The sequence below is a fragment of the Ovis canadensis genome, chromosome 15 (genome assembly GCF_042477335.2).
Source record: "Ovis canadensis isolate MfBH-ARS-UI-01 breed Bighorn chromosome 15, ARS-UI_OviCan_v2, whole genome shotgun sequence".
NCBI lineage: Eukaryota > Metazoa > Chordata > Mammalia > Artiodactyla > Bovidae > Ovis > Ovis canadensis.
The window spans coordinates 87,643,244-87,660,351 of NC_091259.1; the positions used below are offsets into that span (position 1 = coordinate 87,643,244).

A 17,108-nucleotide genomic window follows, 5' to 3' on the forward strand; every position below is an offset into this window, starting at 1 on the left:
GGAAAGGTAGTACAGTCTTCATCAGGACAAAAAAGACACAGGACAGAGAAGTGAGAGGCTGGGAAGGAGCTCACCATCAGGTTTCCCAAGAGTCAAGTAGGCTAAACAGTTTTCTGTGTAGACTTACTTCACAGGAGAGGGAAAAGGTCATTCTGTAGTTCAATCAGGTGAGAATTAGAAATTCCAGGTATCAAGCCAGAAATTCTAAAAGTACAAAACAATGACATTTGAAGAAAAGCCTGAGGGCAATGGGAGCCTCATAGATGAGAACCAGCTGGACCTAGGTGCGAAGCATCAGCCAAATGGGAAACCAGGAGCAAGTGGGAAAGCCAAGCTCTCTGCAAGGCAAGAGGCAAATGCAAAGTGCGACTTGCCCAGAAAAAGCCTCAACACGTACACCTGGCAGGAGATCCAGAGACACAATCAGAAGACTGATCAGTGGCTGGTGATCAATCGCAAGGTCTACGATGTTACTGGCTGGGCGGACAGGCATCCCGGTGGGCGGAAGGTGCTCCACTGCTACGCTGGGGAAGATGCCACGGTAAGGTGCTCAAAGCCTGCCCTCTCGCTCTCTGTTCCAGCTTCTGGGTGGCTGGGACCTTGGCTGTCTTTCCAAAACCATTTCAAGTATGTGTTCAAGCTCCATGATCACTCATCTTCTCCCAAACCAATTTCCTAGGATTCCTATCCAGCAAAAACCTGAAAGCTAATTAAGCCTCAAGGTCTAGCTATTATTTGCACTGGGTTTGGGGTGGGCTCAGATGCTGACAGTAGATACTATGTGTATTGCAGGTTTTGGTTTTTGTTCTTGGCATTATGTTTTTTGTTTTATTTGTTTGGTTTTGAAATGTAGTTATTGTCTTATAAGAAGAAAATTACAAATAGGTGAGCAAAATCTGGAAAAAACGTCTTCACCCAAGTAGAAATTTCTCAGACTCCTACAACTGGAGTGCGTGAAGTAGACAGCAGTCCATCTGGCGAGCATCAGAGTTTGAGCGGTGTTTGAAGCGTACAGTGACACAGGTTTCAGACTTTGTAGAGCTCTTTTTAGTCATGCAGTTCATTCAGTGTGATACAGGTGATACAGCCCACTTTTATGGAAGAAGTAACTGAAATCAGAGTGGTTAAGCGACTGACTCAAGTTCACTAAGCCAGCAGATCTCAAATTCAAAACGCTTATCTTTCTTAATTTTCAGTCTTAACCACTTTCCTTCACTGGTTTTCCCCATGACTCCCCTCCACCAAAATAGCTGAAAAAAATAGACTTTCAATGGATGCCTAACATCATGTATGTTAAGTAGCTTTCAGTTCAGTTCAGCTGCTCAGTCGTGTCCGACTCTTTGCGACTCCATGAATTGCAGCATGCCAGGCCTCCTTGTCCATCACCAACTCCCAGAGTTCACTCAAACTCATGTCCATCAAGGCCATGATGCCATCCAGTCATCTCATCCTCTGTCGTCCCCTTCTCTTCCTGCCCCCAATCCCTCCCAGCATCAGTCTTTTCCAATGAGTCAACTCTTCGCATGAGGTGGCCAAAGTATTGGAGTTTTAGCTTTAGCATCAGTCCTTCCAAAGAACACCCAGGACTGATCTCCTTCAAAATGGCCTGGTTGGATCTCCTTGCAGTCCAAGGGACTCTCAAGAGTCTTCTCCAGCACCACAGTTCAAAAGCATCAATTCTTTGGCCCTCAGCTTTCTTCAGAGTCCAACTCTCACATCCATACAGCCACATTCAACTCTTTGTGACCCTATGGACCACATCCTGCCTGGCACCTCTGTCCTTGGGATTCTACAGGCATGAATACTGAAGCGCATTGCCATGCTCTTTTCCAGGGGATCTTCCTGACCCAGGGATCGAACCTGTATCTCTTACCTCTCCAGCAATGACAGGAGTATTCTTTACCATCAGCACCACTTGGGAAGCCCTAAGATACCATAGACACATTCAAAGGCATGGCCTCACTTAAACCTCACCATAAGGAAAGTGAATGGTATTCCCATATTAAAGATGAAAAAAACTGATGCTAACACATGAAAATAATGTTTCTCACAGTCCGCAAATAACAGCGACAGATTTTAAAATCAGATAGGTTTTTTACCATAAAGCCCTTTGTAGCTGATCTTAAAAATAAAATTTCCATTTAATATTAAAGAAGGAGGTTTCTCAATCCTTAAATATATTTAGGAATCCCTTCTAAAATATTCTATAAGAAAGTTGGTTTTAGCCCAATTAGGAACTTTTTATCCATATTGTACACACAAAGAAATGGAGAATAAAAGGTGTAAATAAACTAATTCAAGATCAGAAAATTAGCATATTATCGAGTAGAAATTTAAACAGATTATTTTTACGTTACCCTTATTGTTTTCATGTTAGTATATAATTTTTCCAACTGGTTTCAAAGCATAGGACTAAAAATATTGATTCATGAAGCTCTGCTCTGTGAGTGTTACCTGACTGATAAAAACAGAATACACAAGCATACGGCAAGTTTGCAAAGTAAGAAAGATTTTGGGTTTTGACACTAGCAACATCTTCTTTCCCCAATTCTCATTTTCTCCAAATGTCTCAACTTCTCCGTCTAATCAGGGTCTTCTACCATCTTCTTGTCTTGATTCTGTAGTCAGAGGAATGCCTTTATGAACAGACCCTTCCACATCTCCACCACTCCAATCTGATCTGATATTTTCAAAGCAAAGCTCAACCTTTTCCTGGGAAAGTGTGCATGAGCTTGTAGTCCATGATGGGAGTCTCACATGTGTCAGGAAGACCCTAGGAAGCCAGAGAGCTGAGGATAGAAGAAGCCAAGTGACAGGCATTTGTGTATTAACTGAGAGAAAAATTAACAAAAATAAAGGGAAAAAATACTTGTTGACGAATAACAGAAAACCACAAAATTCTGTAAAGCAATTCTACTTCAATTAAAAAAAATAAAGTGGCAAAAAAAGAGGGAAAAAATACCACAGATCTCATCTCCACAACACAAAGAAAATATGGATGATGCTTTTCTAACACAAGTCACAGAATCAGCTCAGAGGATGTGTTAGAAAAATATGTACCTTCAACCACCTTGAATATAACTGGTAGATGTAGCTTGCAGAAAGCAGGTCAGCTGATGAATTTGCAATTTGCTGGTGAGTTTTTTAATCTCCCAGAGTTAGAGAAAGACCACGATTCTGCATTCAATTCTAGTCAACAAGGAAGAATTGATTAATAAAATAGAAACAATCAGAACCTGTGGGAAGATACCCATGACACCTCAGGATTAGTGCCTTAAGGATGAATACCCTGAGCATGGTCAGTCATGCACCCTAGACTTTTAGAAGGCAGATCTAGAATGTTCAGAGGAAAGTCCCAGTGGATGATGGCTAGAGAAGATGGAAGGGTGCCAGGAGAATTCTGACAACTGCGGTGTTCCATGGCCACTCAGAGTCCATGGAGCCTGAGGTGCAGTATACTGGTTAGATAAGCCTGGGAAAGTCCCTGAAATGCTCTGGAACTCAGCTTCATCATCTGCATAATGGGAACAACCTTACCCATCTAATTAGGAAATGAGACTAAAGCTTGTGAAGTGTTTAGCATAATGCCAGACACCCTTTTCATTAAACCATAGATATTGTTATTTGTATCACACCTCCATAGACTCAGAGGTGTGCTTACATTTCCTGTTTACCACCTGCTTAGAAATCCTGATTGTTTGCTGCCAGCTCTTTGGGAACAGAGGAGTATGTGGTGGAGAAATGGCGAGACCAAGGAAGGAGGGAAGAACATGAAGTCAGAGAACCTGAGGTCAGATGCTGTCTCTCTACAGCCTAAAAAGTGTTTGCAGGTGGTGCCCTGAAAGGCAAATGTGCACCAAATATGATCTCTGTGCACAAGCCCTGGGCCATTGCTGCACCTGCCCAGAGGGGGCATCTTTCCTTACTTACATAGAAACTCTTCTCCAAGAGTCCATCCTTCTCATGAAAAGTACATAATGATACCAAGGTAGCTTGTTCCATACCAAGGGTCACTCATTCATTCATTCACTCATTCATTCATTCATGTGGTCAGTCATTCTAAAACTTTTTGAGGTGTCCAGTCTAATGATTAAGAGTACAAATTTGAAAATGAAACAGGTGTGGTTTGCATCTGGGCTCCACCACTTACTAGGAATGTCCTGAGGGGCTTGCTGAAGCACTTGGAGCCTCAGCTCCTTTTATCTAGAAAGTGGGATAATGATAACTCTTAGTATGGTTGTCAAAGTCAGCAGAGATAAAATAAAGGTTTTCTTATACCTGGCACAGATTAAATATTCAAAAAATGGTGTTTAGTATTACTTAGATAAGTAATTACTGAGTTGTCATTTTGTCCAAGGAATTTTACTGAGAAAAATGTCTATTATACAAAACACAGGCACATCAATTCCTGTTATTGCACATATTATTCATCTGATTTTTTCAAACTATATGGTTTAAAACTAATGCACAATGCTAATAACTAAAGTCGAGGCTCAGATCTTCTCACCTAGAAAAGCTTACCTAGGAAAAGCCAGAAACAACCTATATGTCCAACAAGAGGAATTAATCACATAGATTACAACATGTCCATATGAAGCATCCTGCATGCTAAGTTGGGCTAAGTTACCTCAGTCATCTCTGACTCTGGGCAACCCTATGGACTATAGCCCACTAGGCTCCTCTGTCCTTGGGGATCCTCCAGGCAAGAATACTAGAGTGGGTTGTCCTGTCTTCACGTGATTAAAACCTAAGGTGGGGAAACACTTTACTAACTGCCTAGCATGCATATACTGATCTTAACATCCTCCCAAAACAATCTTGTGTCACCCTTCTTTCAGGAAAAGAACTGTACATGTTCACGCTGGAATGGACCTTTATGGCTTCCTGGCTGTAAAGCCACATAGCCTTGAGTTCAAATCCCGGCTCTCCCACTTACTGTGGCAATGTTCTGAGATTTGGAGTCTTTATATGTATAACAAAGATGATGGAACCTCACAGAAGTAAGCTGATGATGATGAGTTGGCCCACAGAGCGCCTTGTACACAGGATACACTAAAAACATGGTGCTACTCCCTCTCCCCTTCATTTACCCCTGGACTTTCTTCAGGAGGAGCATGCTTGTCAAATAAAGTTAATTTAAAAAAAACAACAACTCATTTTTGAAGGTCTTTTGAGAAGGAGATTTCACAACTTATTCAGTATCCAGATTCTAATAAGGAATTCCTTCAAACAATGTTCTAAGACTACCTAAGCCACTTTTGTACTGCCCATTAATACAATGAAAAGAGTTCCACACAGCAGGGCAATTCTTACTCTTCTGGAAAACTCTGTAAGTCTTCAGGCTCTGTTGTCACAGTATTGACCTGTGAATCTTGCTGAAGATCAGAACAGTGAACCCAGAGGAATATTAGCATCAGCACACTGTTCCAGGGCTCTGGGTGATTTCTCAGAGTAAGATATAAATCCATTACCTCACCGCTGCTCTGCACCCTGACCTTGATCCCTCAGAGCATTTCTCGCCCTCCTCTGTTCCTTAACAGCAGGCAGACTTGATTTTCCAGTATGGGCCACCCTGAAATGTTTTAGTCACATGGTTAATCACCGAATGACTCTCATCCTGGTTAGGTAAACTAACTTTAGGGTCATTGAATGTGACAATGAAAACACATCTTTGAAAGCAGCATTTCCCAAGGGGGTCAGAGCAAGTGTGCAAAGGCAGAGGGAGCAGCAGGTCCTGGACTGGTTCTCACGGACACAAATCCCTTCTTCCATCACTGAATCCAGAAGAGTGAGTCTAAAGAGTTGATATTGCACCCTTCTGAATAGCCTCATTCATGTTATATATATACATACAAGCCTATACACATGAAAATGCTCCATGTGTAGGTTTGTATGTAGTTCTAGATGTATCTAAAGTTGCTTTAGATTTTGAAGATGGAGGGTTCATTGTATTCACTAAAACAACTCAGAGCTCACTCCGAGTGGAGTATGGAAAGAAATTCTCTGAACTGTTATATTTTGCTGAAGAGAAGAGAGGCAGATAGCCCTTATCCAGGTGCGTCTTAGTCACTCAGTCATGTACAACTCTGTGCAACGCCATGGACTGTAGCCCACTAGGCTCCTCTGTCCATGGAATTCTGCAGGCAAGAATACTGGAGTGGGTGCCATTCCCTTCTCCAGGGGATCTTCCCAACCCAGGGATCTAACCGGGGTCTCCCGCATTACAGGCGGATTCTTTGCCACCAGGGAAGCCCAGAGGTACACGTATAGGAAAGAGAGCTAATATGTTTGAGAATTTACTATAAACCACTCAGATTCTAATCAGCTCACTTAAGTTTTATAATAACTTTATAAATTGAGTAGCTATTACCATCGCTCCCGTGTTAGGGAAGAGAAAACAAGAGCATGGACTGGTCAAGAGATTTGTCCACAATTACACAGCAAACATAGACTTACGTGTAGGAAGGCTGCTCGAGGATCCAGTTTCTTAATCAGCACTCTGCAACACCACCACTCCAGGGTATTGTGTATGGATTCCACATATTCAAATTAATAAACCCTTGGTTATTTTTCTTCATATTAATCATTCCTATTCTCAGCCATAATAGCAAGAAGTCCAGTATCTTACTCTTGCAGAAGCCTCCTTCCCCTCAAAGCAGTTTAAATCCCTGGAGAAAAAAAAAAAAATTCTATCTCATATTTCCAAACTTAAGCAGGACATGGGAACCAACACTGCTTCTCATAGCCACTTGGAGTTACTACTTAACATGGGAATGGAGTTGGAAAAATATAGTGGGTCAGCTCTATTTTGTGCCTGTCTCCAGCCCCTACAGAGAATGCTATGGTGCTTTTTTGTTTTTATTTTTGTTTTAGAAAGAATGCTAAGGCTTCTTCAGTGATAAACTTAGCCAAGAAAGTGCCACTTTAGACAACTAAGGGTTCGAGGGCTTTGCTCCCATGCTCTCTTAGACATTTGTTATCATCATCAACTTTAACTTGTCTTTCCTTGGAAATAACTCAATGCAAGAGTCTCTGTCCCCTGGTCCTTGACCAAGAACTAAAAGGGAAACTGATAGATGTGGTTTGCATAGGCAGTCTTGGTTGCTGCACGCTCCAAACAGTGTGGGCAACTTCCACACCAAGCCTGAGGTTTGACTCTAAAGATTCACCGTGGCCCATAATCTCAAAGCCAACTACTTCTTCTCATGCTCAATAAAATAAACAACGATCTCTTCCAATGCTTGGGGATCAACTTTCTACCCAGGACTTGCCTAGTAAGCCATGCACTCAGTGGGTGGGTCTCCAGTGTGAGGCTTTCATAGAAGAATTTCAAGGGTAACTCTGATCAATGAACTTGAAGTGTCAACCTAGAATTAGAAGTAAATGCTCTATAACATAGTCTGTGCTGATTCCTAAGGTCGGTGCAGAATGAGATAAGAAAGGGGAGATATCTGTGTGTAAGCGTGTCATTTCTAAGCCTCTAACAGTTCTCTCTGATTCACAGGAGGTCTTCGGAGCCATGCATCCAGACCCTGACATTGTGTGGTTGTATCTTAAACCACTGCTCATCGGAGAGCTTGCTCCAGAAGAGCCCAATCAGGAGAGAAACAAAAACGTGAGTGAGGTCTCAGGACTCAGGAGTATGTGGAGGGATGGGACAAGGTATATTTCAGGGCCAACTTATTTTCTGTGGGAAACCAGCCATCCTGCCTGGGAGGACCTGCAATAGCATAAATGAGAGGATTCAAAGTATTTCAAAGCAATGACATCCTCCTGAGATCCTCAGAATTCTTAAACCTCTGAGAAACAAAGGAATGGGATGCTTAGCCCTGTGCCAAACAGTAATTCCATGTTTCTAACTACCTACTTCTTGCCACGCAACTTACGCATAACGTTTCTTTTTCCATGACTGCTTATAATTGTTTGATGTTCCCTGTTAAAGCAGTTTCCATGAGAGCAGAGACTATGTCCATTTTGCTCATCCCTGAGTTCTCAGTACCCACTGGCACAAGATTGGACCTGTAGTAGGAATTCCATAAATAGCTGTTAAATCAATGATGTGACTATATCCTAACTATAGTTCTTTTTACGGTTGGAGAAATTACAGTTCCAGGAGAATAAACTACCTTCTGAAAAGCAAAGAACAAGAACTCCAGTTCACCTCTTCCTGGCCCCAAACCTTTGGGTATTCCCCACGAAAAGCACCACTTTTCTTTCACCAAGACTTTGGTTGACTAAAAAACTGTCTTCAGAAGACAGGGCCTCCATAAGACTAGACTTCACTAGAATGGTTGCACATAAAGCTTAAAGGGATTTTAGCTAATATTAAGCACTGCGGTTTTTTGGTGTGGTTTTTTTTGTTTGTTTGTTTGTTTGCACTTCATGTTTTAAAACAGCTTACAATTGTACCATTCTTTTGAAATGCTTTGTACAAGGTGGTGATCCAGATATCACTGTGAGGCAGAAAGAATAAGAATTACATTCCCACTTAAAAAAATGAAGAAACAAACTCACAAGGGGATAGGAGGAATCTGAGGAAAGAGGACTGGTTAAGTGCAGGCCCAAGACGAATACTTAGGCTGACACCTGAGGCCCATGTGCATCCCTTAAGGCTGTGTGTCAGGAAGCAACACACTGTACTGAGATGAGTGGGCCATCAGGCACACAGCCTGGACACAGCCCGGTTCCAATGACAAGGTGTAGGAGCTGAGATGCCGTTGTTCAGTCAGTAAGTCATGTCTGACTCTTTGTGACCCCATGAACTGCAGCATGCCAGGCTTCCAGGTTCCTTCACTATCTCCCAGTTTGCTCAAACTCATGTCCATTGAGTTCACGATGCCATCCAATAATCTCATCCTCTGTCGCCCTCTGCTCTGCCCACCCTCAACCTTTCCAGGCACCAGGGTCTTTTCCAATGAATTGGTTCTTCCCATCAGGTGGCCAATGTATTGGAGCTTCAGCTTAATCATCAGTCATTTCAATGAATATTCAGGGTTGATTTCCTATAGGACTGACAGGTTTGATCTCCATGCTGTCCAAGGGACTCTTAAGAGTTTTCTCCAACACCACAGTTCAAAAGCAAAAATTCTTTGGTGCACAACCTTCTTTCTGGTCCAACTCTCATATCCACACATGACTACTGAAAAACCCATAACTTGGACTATATGGACCTTTGTTGGCAAAGTAACATCTCTGCTTTTTAATATGCTGTCTAGGTTTGTCACTGCTTTTCTTCCAAGGAGCAAGCATCTTTCAATTTCATGGCTGCAGTCACCAGCTGCAATGATTTTTGGAGCCCAAGAAATTAAACTCTATCACTGTTTCTATTTTTTCACCATCTATTTGCCATGAAGTGATTGGACTGAATGCCATGATCTTCATTTTTTGAATGTTGAGTTTGAAGCCAGCTTTTTTACCCTCCTCTTTCACCTTCATCAACAGACTCTTTAGTTCCTCTTCACTTTCTGCCATTAGAGTAGTATGATCTTCTTATCTGAAGTTGTTCATATTTCTCCTGGCAATTTTGATTCCAGCTTCTGCTTCATCCAGCACAGCATTTCACATGAAGTACTCTGCATATAAATTAAATAAGCAGGGTGACAATATACAGCCTTGACGTACTCCTTTCCCAATTTGGAACCAGTCCATTGTTCCAAGTCTGGTTCAAACTGTTGCTTCTTGACCTGCATGCAGGTTGCTCAGGAGGCAGGTCTAGTACTCCCATCTCGTTAAGAATTTTCCACAGCTTGTTGTGATCCACAAAGGGTCAGAAGAAACAGTGAACCCAGAGGGATATTAGAGTAGTCAGTGAAGCAGTTTTTTTGTTTTGTTTTGTTTTAGAATTCTCTTGCTTGTTCTATGATCCAACAGATGTTGGCAATTTGATTTTTGGTTCCTTTGCCTTTTCTAAATCCAACTTGTCTATCTAGAAGTTCTCAGTTCATGTACTGTTGAAGCCTAGTTTGAAAGGATTTTGAGCATTACCTTGCTAGCATGTGAAATGAGAGCAATTATGTGGTACTTTGAATGTTCTTTGGCATTGCCTTTCTTTGGGAATAAAAATTGATTTTTCAAGTCCTGTGACCACTGCTGAGTTTTCCAAATTTGCATATCGAGTGTAGCACTATAATAGCATTATCTTTTGGGGATTTGAAATAGCTCAGCTGGAATTTCATTACCTCTATTAGCATTAAATCACCTCCATTAGCATTGTTCATACCAATGCTTTCTAAGGCCCACTTGACTTCACACTCCAAAATGTCTCGCTCTTGGTGAGTGACCATAACATCCTGGTTATCTGGGTCATTAGAGCTTTTTTGTATAATTATGTTTACTCTTGCCACATCTTCTTAATTTCTTCTTTTCTGTGAGGTCTTTACCATTTCTGTCCTTTATTGTGCCCATCTTTGCATGAAATGTTCCCTTGACATCTCCAATTTTGTTGAAGAGATCTCTAGTTTTTTCCGTTCTATCATTTTCCTCTACTTCTTGCTTTGTTCGCATAAGATGCTTTCTTATCTCTACTTGCTATTCTCTGGAACTCTGCATTCAGTTGGATGTATCTTTCCTTTTCTCCTTTGCCTTTCACTTCTCTTCTTTTCTCAGCTATTTGCAAGGCCTCCTCAGACATCATTTTGCCTTTTTGCATTTCTTTTCCTTGAGGATGATTTGGATCACCACCTCCAGTACCATGTTACTGTAATTTGTCATGAAATCATGAGACCGGATGCAATGATCTTCATTTTTTGAATGTTGAATTTTAAACCAGCTTTTTCACTCTCCTCTTTCACCTTCAACAAGAGGCTGTTTAGGTTCTCTTCACTTTCTGCCATAAGGGTGGTGTCATCTGCATATCTGAGGTTATTGAGATTTCTCCCAGAAATCCTGACTCCAGCTTCTGCTTCATCCAGCCTGACATTTCACATTATATACTCTGCATAGAAGTTAAATAAGCAGGGTGACAACATATAGCCTTGATGTACTCCTTTCCCAATTGGAACCACTCCATTGTTCCATGTCTAGTTCTAACTGTAGCTTCTTGACCTGCATACAGGTTGCTCAGGAGGCAGGTAAGGCAGTCTGGTATTCCCACCTATTGAAGAATTTTCCACAGTTTGTTTTGATCCACATGGTCAAAGGCTTTAGCATAATCAGTGAAGCAGATGTCTTTTGGAATTCCCTTGCTTTCTCTATGATCCAACGGATGTTAGCAATTTGATGGCTGGTTCCTCTGTCTTTTCTAAATCGAGCTTGAACATCAGGAAGTTCTCAGTTCACGTACTATTGAAGCCTAGCTTGGAGAATTTTAAGCATTACTTTGTTAGTGTGTGAAATGAGTTCAACTGTATAGAAGTCTGAACATCATTTGGCATTGAATTTCTTTGGGATTGGAATGAGAATTGATTTTTCAAGTCCTGTGGCCACTGCTGAGTTTCCCAAATTTGCTGGTATATTGAGTGCAACACTTTCACAGCATCATCTTTTAGGATTTGAAATATCTCAGCTGGAATTCCATCACCTCCGCTAGCCTTGTTGGTAGTGATGTTTCCTAAGGCCCACTTGACTTCACATTCCAAGTTGTCTGGATCTAGGTGAGTGATCACAACACCATTGTGCTTATCTGGGTCATTAAGATCTTTTTTGTACAGTTCTTCTGTATATTCTTGCCACCTCTTCCTAATATCTTTTGCTTCTGTTAGGTCCATATTGTTTCTGTCCTTTATTGTGCCAATCTTTGTATGAAATTTTCCCTTGGTATCTCTAATTTTCATGAAGAGATCTCTAGTCTTTCCCATTCTATTGTTTTCCTCTATTTGTTTGCAAGGATCACTGAAGAAGGCTTTCTTATCTCTCCTTGCTATTCTTTGGAACTCTGCATTCAGAGAGGTATATCTTTCCTTTTCTCCTTTCCCTTTCACTTCTCTTCTTTTCTCAGCTATTTGTAAGGGCTCCTCTGACAGCACTTTGCCATTTTACATTTCTTTTCCTTGGGGATGATTTTGATCACCACCTCCAGTACAATGTTATGAACCTCTGTCCATAGTTCTTCAGGCACTCTGTCTCTCAGATCTTATCCCTTGAATCTAGTTCTCACTTCCACTGTATAATTTCAAGGGATTTACTTCAGGTCATACCTGAATAGCCTAGGGGTTTTACCTACTTTGTTCAATTTAAGTCTGAATTTTGCAATAAGGAATTCGTGATCTGAACCACAATCAGCTCCTGGTCTTGTTTTTGCTGCCTGTATAGAGCTTCTCCATCTTTGGCTGTAAAGAATATAATCAATCTGATTTTGGTATTGACCATCTGGTGATGTCCATGTGTAGAGTCATCTGTTATGTTGTTCAAAGAGGGTGTTTGTTATGACCAGTGTGTTCTCTTGGCAAAACTCTGTTAGCCTCTGCCCAGCTTCCTTTTGTACTCCAAGGCAAACTTGCCTACTACTCCAGCTTTGTCTCGACTTCCTACTTTTGCATTCCAATCCCCTATGATGAAAGAAAGCTAAGCGCTGAAGAATTGATGCTTTTGAACTGTGGTATTGGAGAAGATTCTTGAGAGTCCCTTGGACTGCAAGGAGATCCAGCCAGTCAATCCTAAAGGAGCTCAGTCCTGGGTGTTCACTGGAAGGACCGATGCTGAAAGTACAATACTTTGGCCACCTGATGCAAAGAACTGACCCATTCGAAAAGTTCCTGATGCTGGGATAAATTGAAGGCAGGAGGAGAAGGGGACAACAGAGAATGAGATGGTTGGATGGTATCACTGACTAAATGGACATGAGTTTGAGTAAGCTCCAGGAGTTGGTAATGGATAGGGAAGCAGCGTGCAGCAGTCCATTGGGTCTCAAAGAATCGGACACAATTGAGTGACTGAACTGAACTGATGATGAAAAGAACATCTTTTTCCGTAATAGTTCTAGAAGGCCTTGTAGGTCTTCATAGAACCATCCAACTTCAGCTTCTTCAACATTAGTGGTCAGGGCACAGACTTGGATTACTCTGATATTGAATGGTTTCCCTTGGAAATGAACAGAGATCATCTTTCTTTTTTGATTTTGCACCCAAGAAGTGTATTTCAGACTCTTGTTGACTAGCACACTTGCGTGATCTATTAAAGTTATCTATGGCCACCAGAATTCTGATGTTCATGAGGCCTTTTGAGATGAGCCCATCCAGACTTTCCCCAGGCATTGGATCATTTAAAAGTATCAGTGAATTTTGAAATTAATTTTCTTGCTTCTAGGATTATGTTCGTAGCTCTTTTACTATTATTTCGAATTTCTCTTCTCTTTTACATCTGAACAATCCAGTTTTCATTCTCATACCCTGGTGACTTTCTCAACAGTCTGAGTTTCAAACCCATTCTAGTCATTAAGCTAAGGAGAGATTTCTTCCCAGGCCTTTCGCTGACTCTTGAGTATGATGTGCAAGTTTGTAAATTGGTGTTAGCAATTGACCTACATACATGAGCACAGTACATGCACACAGAATAAGGACCCCTCCAACCAATGGAAAGTGAAAGTGAAGTTGCTCAGTCCTGTCCGAGTCCTTGTACCCCATGGGCTGCAGCCTACCAGGCTCCTCTTTCCATGGGATTCTCCAGGCAAGAATACTGGGGTGGGTTACCATTTCCTCCTCCAGGGGATATTCCCGACCCAGGGATGGAACCTGGGTCTCCCACATTGCAGGCAGATGCTTAACCCTCTGAGCCACCAGGGAAGACACACACACTAATACGACAGAAGACCCCGTCTTATTCCTGTAGAGCTTCTGAGCATCTCACAGGAAATTCATCCTTTGAGCTAATCTAAGTGAACACTATCTTTCATAAAGGAGTCTTTTGCACATGCTAAAGACTGGCATATTGATATGCCAGTCGTAAAGCCACTGCCTGGGCTTAGGATATCTACTTACCTGAGCAACTGTGAGAAGAAAAGGAATGAATATTGTGATAAGCCAGCCATTTATCTATATTATCAGCTAATAACATAGAAAGTAACACAGATCTATGTAGATAACAAAGTTCCCTAAAGTATAATCAGAGATCAAATAACACATTAATTTTAAAAGGCAACTATTATTAATAGATACACACTTCTACATATAAAACAAACAAACGACAAGGACCTATTGTTTGGCAGGGATCTATATTCAGTATCTCATAATGATCTACAATGGAATAACATCTTTATACAATATTATATAAGCAATATGTATATATATGTATATTTGCTGTACACCTGAAACCAATACAACATTGTTAATCAACTAAACTTCAATACAATTTTTTGTTTTGAAAAGTAGAATATTAATTTTGGGGATTTTCCCTGGCAGCCTAGTCATTAAGACTTCTCTTTTCAATGCAGGGAGTGCTGGTTTGATCCCTCATCAGGGAGCCAAGATCTCATATGCTTCACAGCCAAAAAAAATAAAATAAAATCAAATCAATATTGTCACAAATCAATAAAGATTTCAAAAGAAATGATCTGCATCAAAAAAAATTTTTTTAATCACTTTTTAAAAGAGAATTGTTAGAGATATGTATCTCTTCATTGAACCCCCCACCCCCCAAAAGAGAAGTAAATTATAAGTCCCATAACAATTTGAGGACAGTTTACAAATCACTACTCATCTGTCTCTTCACCAGAAAAACAAATTTTCATAACTTGTTTTAAGCATTTTGCTTTTATGTTAATTTTTTAAGATTTGGGTTTCTTGTTTAAATTATGCCTGATAGATAGAGTGCCTGATGAACTATGGAATGAGCTTCATGACATTGTACAGGAGACAGGGATCAAGACCATCCCCATGGAGAAGAAATGCCAAAAAGCAAAATGTCTGTCTGAGGAGGCCTTACAAATAGCTGTGAAAAGAAGAGAGGCAAAAAGCAAAGGCGAAAAGGAAAGATATAAGCATCTGAATGCAGAGTTCCAAAGAATATCAAGAAGAGATAAGAAAGCCTTCTTCAGTGATCAATGCAAAGAAATAGAGGAAAACAACAGAATGGGAAAGACTAGAGATCTCTTCAAGAAAATTAGAGATACCAAGGGAACATTTCATGCAAAGATGGGCTTGATAAAGGACAGAAATGGTATGGATCTAACAGAAGCAGAAGATATTAAGAAGAGGTGGCAAGAATACACGGAAGAACTGTACAAAACAGATCTTCATGACCCAGATAATCATGATGGTCTGATCGCTAATCGAGAGCCAGACATCTTGGAATGTGAAGTCAAGTGGACCTTGGAAAGCATCACTACGAACAAAGCAAGTGGAGGTGATGGAATTCCAGTTGAGCTGTTTCAAATCCTGAAAGATGATGCTGTGAAAGTGCTGCACTCAATATGCCAGCAAATTTGGAAAACTCAGCAGTGGCCACAGGACTGGAAAAGGTCAGTTTTCATTCCAATCCCAAAGAAAGTCAATGCCAAAGAATGCTCAAACTACTGCACAATTGCACTCATCTCACATGCTAGTAAAATCATGCTCAAAATTCTCCAAGCCAGGCTTCAGCAATACGTGAACCGTGAATTCCCTGATGTTCAAGCTGGTTTTAGAAAAGGCAGAGGAACCAGAGATCAAATTGCCAACATCCACTGGATCATGGAAAAAGCGAGAGAGTTCCAGAAAAACATCTATTTCTGCTTTATTGACTATGCCAAGGCCTTTGACTGTATGGATCACAATCAACTGTGGAAAATTCTAAAAGAGATGGGAATACCAGACCACCTGACCTGCCTCTTGAGAAATCTGTATGCAGGTCAGGAACAACAGTTAGAACTGGACATGGAACAACAGAGTGGTTAAAATAGGAAAAGGAGTGCATCAAGGCTGTATATTGTCAGCCTGCTTATTTAACTTATATGCAGAGTACATCATGAGAAACACTGGACTGGAAGAAACACAAGGTGGAATCAAGATTGCCAGGAGAAATATCAATAACCTCAGATATGCAGATGACACCACCCTTATGGCAGAAAGTGAAGAGGAGCTAAAAAGCCTCTTGATGAAAGTGAAAGAGGAGAGCGAAAAAGTTGGCTTAAAGCTCAACAGTCAGAAAACGAAGATCATGGCATCCGGTCCCAGCACTCCATGGGAAATAGATGGGGAAACAGTGGAAATAGTGTCAGACTTTAGTTTTGGGGGCTCCAAAATCACTGCAGATGGTGATTGCAGCCATGAAATTAAAAGACACTTACTCCTTGGAAGAAAAGTTATGACCAACCTGGATAGCATATGCAAAAGCAGAGACATTACTTTGCTGACTAAGGTCTGTCTAATCAAGGCTATGGTTTTTCCTGCGGTCATGTATGGATGTGAGAGTCAGACTGTGAAGAAGGCTGAATGCCAAAGAATTGATGCTTTTGAACTGTGGTGTTGGAGAAGACTCTTGAGAGTCCCTTGGACTGCAAGGATATCCAACCAGTCCATTCTGAAGGAGATCAACCCTGGGATTTCTTTGGAAAGAATGATGCTAAAGGTGAAACTCCAGTACTTTGGCCACCTCATGTGAAGAGTTGACTCATTGGAAAAGACTCTGATGCTGGGAGTGATTGGGGGCAGGAGGAGAAGGGGACGACAGAGCATGAGATGGCTGGATGGCATCCCGGACTCAATGGACGTGAGTCTGAGTGAGCTCCGGGAGATGGTGATGGACAAGGAGGCCTGGCGTGCTGCGATTCATGGGGTCGCAAAGAATCAGACATGACTGAGTGACTGAACTTAACTGAACTGATACTTATTAAATAAATAAATGTCTATTCATAAAATTAAGGTATCATAGATTAAATTATTAAAATAGATTAATAATTATGTTGATCTGTACTCCCTCGCAACTGAAGGAACTAATTCTTTTCTTGCATATTCATCTCACAGACCCAGTTGGTAGAAGATTTCCAAGAACTGCGGAGGACATTAGAGACCTTGAATATGTTCAATGCCAACCTGGGGTTCTTCTTCCTTCACCTCGCCCAGATCTTGATTTTTGAGGCCCTGGCTTGGGTAATAGTGTGGCATTTTGGCAGTGGCTGGCTTATCACAATATTCATTTCTTTTCTCCCACGGTTGCTCAGGTAAGTAGGTATCTTAAGCCCAGGCAGTGGCTCTATG

At 41.2% G+C, this 17,108-nt stretch overlaps 1 pseudogene; it reads left to right on the top strand.

Moving 5' to 3' along the window:
• The first annotated feature begins 220 nt into the window (after nucleotides 1-220).
• Nucleotides 221-17,108, top strand: part of LOC138420238 (fatty acid desaturase 2-like protein FADS2B) — a 39,789-nt pseudogene continuing 22,901 nt past the window's right edge.